The following is a 10,248-nucleotide window of genomic DNA, read 5'->3' on the forward strand; positions in this document are numbered from 1 at the left end:
GGCCTGTAGTATTCCATGGTATATGTGCACCACATTTTCATTATCCAGTTCACCATTGATGAGTATCTAGGTTGATTCCATGTCTTTGCAATTAGGAATAGAGCTGTGATGAATATATGAGTGCATGTGTCTTTTTGGTAGAATGATTTATGTTCCTTTGGGTATATGTCCAGTAATGGGATTTCTGGATTGAATGATAATTCCATTTTAAGTTCATTGAGAACAATTTACATTCCCACCAGCAGAATATAAGCTTTCCCTTTTCTCTGCAACCTTGCTGACATCTGATATTTTCTGAATTTTAATAGCCATTCTGATCTATGTGAAATGGTATCAAATTGTGGTATACAGTTGGGTCTTGCTTCTTTATCCAGCTTGCCACTCTGTGTCTTTCACATGGGGTGTTAGCCAATTTACATTAAAGGTTAATATTGATATGTGAATATTTGATCTTGTCATTGTTTTGTTAGCTGACTGTGATGTGGACTTGGTTGTAGGGTCGCTTTAAGACAGGTCTGATGGTAAGGAATTCCCTTATTATTTATTTGTCTAAAAAGAATTTTATTTCTCTTTTGCTTATGAAGTTTGCTTTGATTGGATATGCGATTCTTGGTTGAAATTTCTTTTCTTTAAAGTTGCTTAACATAAACCACCAATCTCTTCTGACTTGTAAGGTTTCTGCTGAAATGTTTGCAGTTAGCCTGAGAGGATTCACTTTGTACATGATTTGCTCTTTCTTTCTTCCTACCTTTCTTTTTCTCTCTACTTTTCCTTTTGCGTTGATCTTTGGGAATCTGATGAGTATGCATCTTAAGGATAGCCATTGTAGTATCTCAAAGGGGTTCTCTGAATTTCTTGAATTTCTTTTTTTACTTTTTTTTTTTTTGAGACTGAGTTTTGCTCTTGTTGCCCAGGTTGGAGTGCCATGATGCGATCATGGCTCACCACAACCTCTGCCTCCCAGGTTCAAGTGATTCTCCTGCCTCAGCCTCCTGAGTAGCTGGATTACAAGCATGCAGCAACACACATGGCTAATTTTGTATTTTTAGAAGAGATGGAGTTTCTTCATGTTGGTCAGGCTGGTCTTGACCTCCTGACTTCAGGTGATCTACCCGCCTCAGCCTCCCAAAGTACTGGGATTACAGGCGTGAGCCACTGTGCCTGGCAATAATTGATTTTAAGGGAAACTATAAGTGATCAAAAGTTACTCAAAAAGCAGAGAACCTGAAAAGACCAATAATCATAGAAAAAAGTTAAAAGGTGACCAACAATCTAACTTTTAAAAAAGGGACCAGTATCACGTAGTTCTTCTGTTGAATTTTACCAGATAATTCTCATGTTATATAAACTCCTTCAAAGGTCGTAGGGCAAAAGCTTTCCCAATGCATTTGAAGAGAAAATGCAGCAGCTGTACTAGTGCTCATGCACTTGCAGACCTATGACCCCTTGCCAGAGTGATTTTGGTAGCAGCCCCTGGCAGAATGTTGTTGCCAGCAGACTGTGGACACCCTGACTCCTTCAGCGCAGCAGGTGCTTAACTTCAAGGAACAGGAGAACAAAGCCACAGGCTTGGTTCCATTACTCCACCACCCCCAACCCCCAGGGTTGGAGCATGCACCCCAGGAGTGCTAAGCTGAAAATTCCACTGAAAGCATCCAGAAATAAAGTCAATTGACTAAACCCATCTTACACCACAGCTAAACCCTCCAGGGCATCAACAAATACAAAAGCAAAAAGCCCCATCCAAAGGACAGCAGCTTCAGAGTTTAAAGGAGCATCAGCCCACACAGATGAGAAAGACCCAGTGCAAGAACTCTGGCGACTCTAAAAGCCAGAGCGTCTTCTTTCTTCCAAATGACTCTGCTAGCTTCCCAACAGTGGTTCTCAACCAAACTGAAATGGTTGAAATAACAGTCATAGAATTCAGAATCTGAATGGCAAGGAAGCTCATTGAGATATATGAGAAGGTTAAGACTAAGTCCAAGGAACACAGTAAAATGGTCCAAGGGTTGACAGATGACCTAGTTCTTTTAATAAAAAGCCAAACTGAACTTCTGAAAATGAAAAATTTACTATAGGAATTTCAGAATGCGATTGTAAGTATTAATAACAGCTCAGGCCAGGCTAAGGAAAGAATCTCAGAGTTCAAAGAATGATCTTTTGAGTCAACACAGGCAGACAAAATTTTTTCAAAAAATGTTTCAAAATATGAAACCTCTGATAAATAAAGGATTGTGTAAAGAGATGAAACTTATGACTCATTTGCATTCCTGAAAGAGATTAAGAGAGAGCAAGCAAATTAGAAAATATACTGAAGGATATTGTTCATGCAAATTTCCTCAACATGCTGGAAGGTTTGACATAAAAATTCAATAAATTGGCCAGGTGCGGTGGCTCATGCCTCTAATCCCAGCACTTTGGGAGGCAGAGGTTGCAGTGAGTTAAGATCATGCCATTGCACTCCAGCCCGGGCAACAAGAACTAAACTCTGTCTCAAAAAAAAAATCAATTATTTCATCTTGGTATTCAAACTTATTGATATGATAATGGGTATATCACTCTCTTGTAAATTTGAAAACTTTTTCTGTATATTTTGCTATGAGCCTCTTGTTGTCCATGATTATTCTTATTGGGTCTTATTTTTTAAAACAGGTTTTACTATTTTATTGGTATTCTTAAAGAACCAGCTTTTGAACTTATTGAACAACTCTATTAATTTTATAATTTCTATTTTATTAATTTCTATATCTTCATTACTTTCCCCTATGTTCTTTGTCCTTAGAGGTTAACGCATTGTTCTTTCATAAACTTCTTAAGTTAAATGCCCAATTAAATAATTTTTAATCTTTTTTTTTTTTTTTGAGATGGAGTCTCGCTCTGTCACCTAGGCTGGAATGTGGTGGTGCGATCTTGGCTCACTGCAAGCCCCACCTCCTTACAGGCGCTCGCCACCATGCCTGGCTCATTTTTTGTATTTTTAGTAGAGACGGGTTTCACTGTGTTAGCCAGGATGGTCTCAATCTTCTGACCTCGTGATCCTCCTGCCTCGGCTTCCCAAAGTGCTGGGATTACAGGCGTGATTACTGCGCCCGGCCCAATCATTTATTTAATAAGTGCTTTTAGGTGTATTCATTTTCCTTTGACTATATCTTAATTGTATCTCATAAGTCTGTGTGTATACAATTTTAATTTTTTATTTCTAAACAGTATCTAATTTATTTTTTGATTTTTCTATTCTCCCAAGGCTATGTGTGTATTTGTGTGTATAATTTTAAAATATTATGTTATATATTTGTTATCATTTTATTTGTAAATTCTAATTTTATTGCTTTATAGACAATGAATGTGGCATTTTTAAGATCTGCATTGGAAACTTTGCTTATATGTTTGTGGCCTAATGCATAAACAATATTAATGAATACAGCACATGTATTTGACAATATTATGTATTCTCGGTTTTGAAGTGTAAGAATCTAAAAAAAAATTCTGTGTGTGTGTGTGAGTGAAGTGTCTTAATTAAGTCATTCAAATTTTCTATAGCCTTATTATATTTTTGTACATATATCATCAATTTCTGTGTGATAAATTAAATATCTTTCAATGATTGAAGCTTTAAAAATTTACCCTTGTATGCTAGTCAGTTTTGCTTAATATGTTTAAGTCTGTTCTTAATTCATGTATGTAATAATGTCTTTTATCTAGGGTATATTAATTATACTTATTTTGGACTTTTAACTTTTTTACTACAGTACTCACATATTTCTCTTATCTTTTTCTGTTTGACCTGTTGATCATGAGAAAGGTGTAGTAAAGTTTCACATTAAGATTGTGAGTTAGCAAATCTCTTTTTGTGTTTTTATTCTCTCTTTTCTTTCTGGCTAGAACTCCTATTAAATAAATATTGGAACATTTATACTGATCTTTTATATCTTTTAACTTTTGTTTTGTGTGTTCTAGCTCATTGTTATTTTGCAGTGAATTCTGGAAAAACTCTTTCATTTAACCTTTCAGTTCATTCATTCATTATTTAGATGTGTCCATTTTTATTTGCAATATTTTCACATTTTTATGATAGTCTGTACTTGTTGCATAGATGTGATATTATTTTTTATTATTGTGTAGCTATTCATTATACTTTTATTACTGTCTTTTTTATGCTATTACTTTTACTACTTTTGTGTCAACTTTGGTCCATCCTCTCTTTTAAGCTGCTGTTTTTCCTCAAATATGTGCTGATGAATTCTTCTGGGTTCATCTTTCCATTTCAGATTTTCTATTTGCCTACCTGTGGATTTTATCTGTGGTTACCATAGCCTACCTCCAAAGATTATCAGGGAGGAATGGAACATCTCTCTAGAAAGGTGTACCAGTTGCTTATCTGTGGAGCATGAACATTCAATAGTATTCCTGGTACCATCAGCATTCAAATCATTCTCTCTACACTCTGGTCCAATTATCCACACATATAGCTACAGCCTAGTAGCAAAACTCTGCCATCTGATTCTTGCTAGTGTGTGTGTTGTGTGTGTGTGTGTGTCTGTGTTTGTGTTTGTGTGGTTGGTGTAACCTGTCTTGCTACTTTAAGCGTAATCTTGGAACTCCTGCTGCACTCTATATTTGCTATTTCAACTTTAGATAATCTGTGAGCCACAATTTTCTGAGTTCTCTCCTACTTATATTTAGGACTATGGTTTTCTGTGTCAGTCCAATCTTATTTGTGCTTATCTTTCAGGGATTACTCATCATTTATGGTACACTGAAAATATCATGCTTTTTTTGGTGTTTTTAATGGATGCAATTTTTTCTGCCATTTCTTGGGGTTTGAAGCAGAAAAGCAAGGAAGGTGCATGTGTTCAGATCACTGTTTATCTAGTCTGTATTAATCAGGGTTCTCCAAAGGGATAGAACTAATAGAATATATGTATATATGACAGGGAGTGGAAGAATTGGCTCACGCAATTACAAGGTGAAGTCCCACAATAGGCTGTCTGCAAGCTGAGGAAGAAAGAAGAGAAGTTGGTAGTTTCTCAGTCCAAGTTGGAAAGCCTCAAAGCCAGGGAAGCCATCAGTTCAGCCTTCAGTCTGTGACTGCAGACCTGAGAGTTCTCAGCAAGCAACTGGTGCAAGTCTCAGAGTCCAAAAGCCAAAAAATCCTAGAGTCTAATGTCCAAGGGTAGGAGCAGTGGAAGGAAGCATCCAGCATGGAAAACAAAACAAAACAAAACAGAAGACTCAGTAAGCAATGTTATCCCACCTTCTTCCACCTGCTGTGTTCTAGCTCTGCTGGCAGCTGATAGGATGGTGCCCACCCACACTGAGGGTGGCTCTTCATCTCTCAGTCCACTGTCTCAAATGTCAATCTTCTCTGGCAACACCCTCACAGACACATATACATAATACTTTACCAGCCATCTAGGCATTCTTCAATCCAATCAAGTTGACACCTAATATTATCTATCACAAGCCCACCCATCATCAACTTGGAATCCATACACATCTCCTGAAATTATACTTAATTTCAAAATAAAGACAATAATAAGATAATAGTAATGCCTAACATAATACAACTACTCTTTGTATGACCAAAAGCACACTAATACCTAACCTAAATGTTGTTACATAAAGTTAAAAACACTTAAATGCTAACATGAAGCCAGTAAATCTTATGTTACATGTTAGAGAATAAAGAAAGGAAATAAAACAAAGATATTTTCTTAGTACAGCTGTATACATGCACAAACACATTCTTAATAAAATGAGGAAATACTCGTGACAATTATAGTCCTCGTTTCTGCATCTGGTCACATGGTCATAGCTAGTAGATAGATAACTACCTTCTTCTATGCATTCTCTATTCCCTTTGTCTTAAGCAAACACCTTGGATAATCATGATTTTTCACCTAGTGGAGTAACCCAAACCTTCATTAATGAAGGGTCTGAGTCATTTGTAGTCCTGCTTGGATTGGGTTATTGTAGTTTTTCCCAGCTTCATCAGGGTTCTCCCACACATTCCCAACCCAAGTTACCGAGTTCCATTATTTCCAAATCAATGCTCTCACTTTAACAATAGACATGTGGCAAGACTGAGTATACACCTTCTGTTGTAGGCCAGCCACTCACAAGACAAGAGCTTGTGTCTGATTTTTAGCAATTTCAGCCTTTTGTTTACAGAAGATAAGACTCTCAATCAGGGTGATCTTAGAACATTTGAGGCTAAATATGTGCTTCTGTAGCTGGGAAATATATTCCCTAAGCTCATCCTTCTCTTTAATCACCTTGTCCAACGAACTTAGGAGCAACCAACGAAATTCTTTATATTCCTTGGATCTCCAAAAATATTCAAAGGTATCATGCATAGAGTCACTAAACTCCTTGCCTCTCAGGAGTGTTGAGACAGTCTAGTATAAAGAGGTCCCCAAAGAACCTCTGACCGGCCTTCACACTGGGAGGAGTGCACACTGGGGTGGAGCCTCAGGAAGTTCTTGCTATTTGCATGAGGGAGGAGCCTAGCCACTCCTGTTTCAGGGTGGTAACCAGGATTCAATCTGTGAGGTGGGAAGCCACTTAGCAGGACTCTCGCTTTGCTGAGAGTCCCTGTTTCACTTTTTTCCCTTTTACCCCCAAACACCCTACCCTCTTCACCTTTCAAAGTGTCTATAAGCCTAATCTTTTATCGTCATGTGACAAAAACCCCATTTTTAGCTGAACTAAGGAGAAAGTCCTGCAACAGTATTAAATGCATCTATTTTGCACAACTCTCTAAACAAGTCACACTAAGGACTATCAGTGTTCTCCATACTATTAGAATTAGAATTCTTAGCATTTTTAGATCTGATCAGATTAAAGAGCCAATTCCAGAAACCCCAAAACAAAACTAAACAAATCTATTAAAATTATGTTCTTCTAGAACCAACTCTGGTATGAAAATCTGTATTACTGAGAGTTCTCCAGAGGGACAGAACTAATAGGATATATGTAAATATAAAAGGGAGTTTATTAAGGAAAATTGGCTCACATGATTACAAGGCAAGGTCACACAATAGGCCATCTGCAAGCTGGGGAAGAGAGAAGCTGGTAGTGGCTCAGTACAAATCCCAAAGCCTCAAAACCGGGGAAGCTGACAATACACCCTTCAGTCTGTGGACAAAGGCCTGAAAGCCCTTGGCAAGCCACTTGTGAAAGTTCCAGAGTTCAAAGGCCAAAGAACTTGGGTTCTGATGTCCAAGGGCAGGAGGAGTTGAAGAAAGCATCCAGCATGGGGAAAAGAAGGAAACCAGAAAGCTCAGCAAGCAAGGATATCCCATCTTCTTTCACTTGCTTTGTTCTAGCCATGCTGGCAGTCAATTGGATAGTGCCCACCCACATTGAGGGTGGGTCTTCTTCTCTCAGTCAACTGACTCAAATATCAATCTCCTCTGGCAATACCTCACAGACACACCAGGAATCAATAATTTACCAGCCATCTAGGCATCCTTCAATCAAATCAAGACACCTAATATTAACCATCAAAAAGTCCAAGATGATGACTAATTTTATAAAGTTTTCCTCTTTTTCTCCTTTTTCTCCTCCTCCCCTTCTCCTCCTCCTCCTCCTTCTTCTTCTTCCTCTCATCTTTTTCTTTCATCTTCTTCTCCTTCTTTCTCTTCTTTTTTCTTCTTCTTATCTTCTTTCTCTTCCTCCTTGTCATTGTTTTGCCTGTAGATTGTCTATTTCATTCCTAAAGGGATCACATTTTCTGAGCACAAACAGACCCTCCCCTTTGTACATTTAATTTAGTTACTTCACAGAATTTTTGTACAGAAAGTGTATTCAAAAAGCCATGCATAAGCAAATAATGAGACTGAAATAATGATATAGACTATTAAATATATCCTAAAGCAATTGATAAAAGAATATCCAACAAGACTTTTTAGCTTTCTTATCTTCAATGTATCATTCTATGTTTAACAGTAGAAGTCCATTTTGTTAAACTTGTAATTATATGATACTTCAACACTTTCCTCAGACTTAGTCATCTAACCTTCTTTTAGGACTTATAAGGTGCATAAACTTCACTGATTCTTCCTAATCTTTAGTGTTACAATTTCTCTTATAAATTTATTGTTATAAAAATAAAACATACACAAAATACAGAGAAAAAAGGTAAAGTGAAATCTATTCCCCCACTAAAAGGTGATTTCTCTCTTTTGTCAGCAAGAGGTAGAAGTAGTTAATTTAAAAAAATAGGATCATTTATTTCCTGATATTCTGTAACCTTTTTTTAAAACCTAATAACATGGTCTGAATATTTCCCCAAGTCAACAAACATAGCTCTGCACTATAAACCTTATTAAATTTATACTATTTTATTATGTGAATTAAAATAGTTTATTTAACTCACCCTTAATGATGGGTAGTTAAGTTGTTAAACTTAGGTTGGTTGGTTGTACATCATTTAAAAGTATTTTGCATTTTAAAAGTTTTCTTCTATATCTTCTGGCACTTGTGCCATTATTTATTCAGGGTAAATTCTGGGAAATGGGAATGTTAGAGTAGCAGTGCACTAATTTTATATTTTGAAACATATGCCCAATGGCCCCATAGTAGCACACTGATTTACAAATGCAACAATGTGTACAAAAGTTTCTTTCCCCTAACACTTCCAAACTCTGTGCTTTGCCAGTATTTTTAACCTTCGCCAATTTGTATATGTGAAAATAAAATTTTCATTTTAAATTTATATTCCTCCAATTTATCAAGTTTGTAGTAATTTGTTACAGCAGCAGTAGAAAATATACATCCACCAGTTATCTCCAAGACATTAATCCCTGGCAAACAGTAAACTTTTTAATGTTTTCTACACTTTTGTTATTTAAAGAATGTTATATGAATGGGATCATATGGTATTTAATGTTTTGGGATTTGCTTCTTTCATTCAGCAGAATACTCTGATATTGACCCTGTTAGCTGTATATGCCAATAGGTTTTATTCTCCTTTTTGTTGCTGAGCTATTTTATTCTATAGATGTTCTCCCATTTTTAAAAACATTCAATTATTAAAGGATATTCTCCAGTGAAACTATTTGTACCTCAAACTTTCTTTTTCAGGAAGTTTTAAATTATGCTTTCACGTTCTTTAATGGTTATAGAACTATTCAGGCTATCAATTTCATCTTGGTTGAGGTCTCACAGTTTGCACTTTTTGATAAATTAGTCATTTATTTTATGTTGTCTAATTTATAAAAATAAAGTTGCTCATACTAGTCCCTTAATATACTTTTTAAATGTTTTTAGGATCTGCAATCCTGTCCCATGTTTTTTTCCTGTTATTCTGATGTGTGTCTTCTTTCTTTTTATCTTTGTGTTTCTTGTTAGAGATTTATTAATTTTACTATTTTGTTGAAGAAACAGATTTTTAAGAAATTTAACTGTTATATTGAGGTATAATTGAAATACATAGAACTACACACATTTAATGCATACATTTAATAGTCTAAACACATGTAAAACTCATTATACCATCACCACAGTAGAGGTAATAAACATATTCAATACCTTACAATTAGCCCTAGTGTCTCCCTCTTTTTGTGTGTGTGGTTAGATAAATTAACATTAGATCTACTCTCTTGACCAGTTTTGAAATGCATAATACTGTATTGTTAACTGTTTCATTAATTTTTCTATTGGTTACTCTTTAAAATTTATTTTATTTCCAGTCCTGCCTTTTATTGTTCTTGCTGCTTGTTGAATTTATTTTGCTATTTTTAACATAATTTATTGAGTTAGGAACATAGATTAGAGATTTGAGACCTTTCTTCTTTTCCAGGGTGTCTTAGTCCATTTGTGTGGCTATAAAGAAATACCCGAGGCTTGGTAATTTATAAAGGAAAAAGCTTTACTTTATTCACACTGTTTTTCTTTTTGCTAAAAGAATGAGCATCTGGTGAAAGCTTCAGGCTGCTTACACACATGGCAGAAGGTAAAGGAAAGCTGGCATGTGCAGAGATCACATGGTGAGAGAGAAAGCAGGAAACAAAGGGCAGATGCTAGCCTCTCTCTCTTTTTTTTTTTTTTTTTTTTTTTTTTTTTTTTTTTTTTTTTTTAGCAACCCACTCTCATAGGACCTAATATAGCAATGAATTACTCATTACTAAGAGGGCAGAGGGCAGCACCAAGCCATTCATGAGGGATTCTCCTCCATGACTTTTCTTCCATTAGGCTCCACCTTCAACATTGGGAATCAAATTTCAAGATGAGGTTTGGAAAAGT

Source organism: Colobus angolensis, unplaced genomic scaffold (genome assembly GCF_000951035.1).
Source record: "Colobus angolensis palliatus isolate OR3802 unplaced genomic scaffold, Cang.pa_1.0 Scaffold505, whole genome shotgun sequence".
Classification (NCBI taxonomy): Eukaryota; Metazoa; Chordata; class Mammalia; order Primates; family Cercopithecidae; genus Colobus; species Colobus angolensis.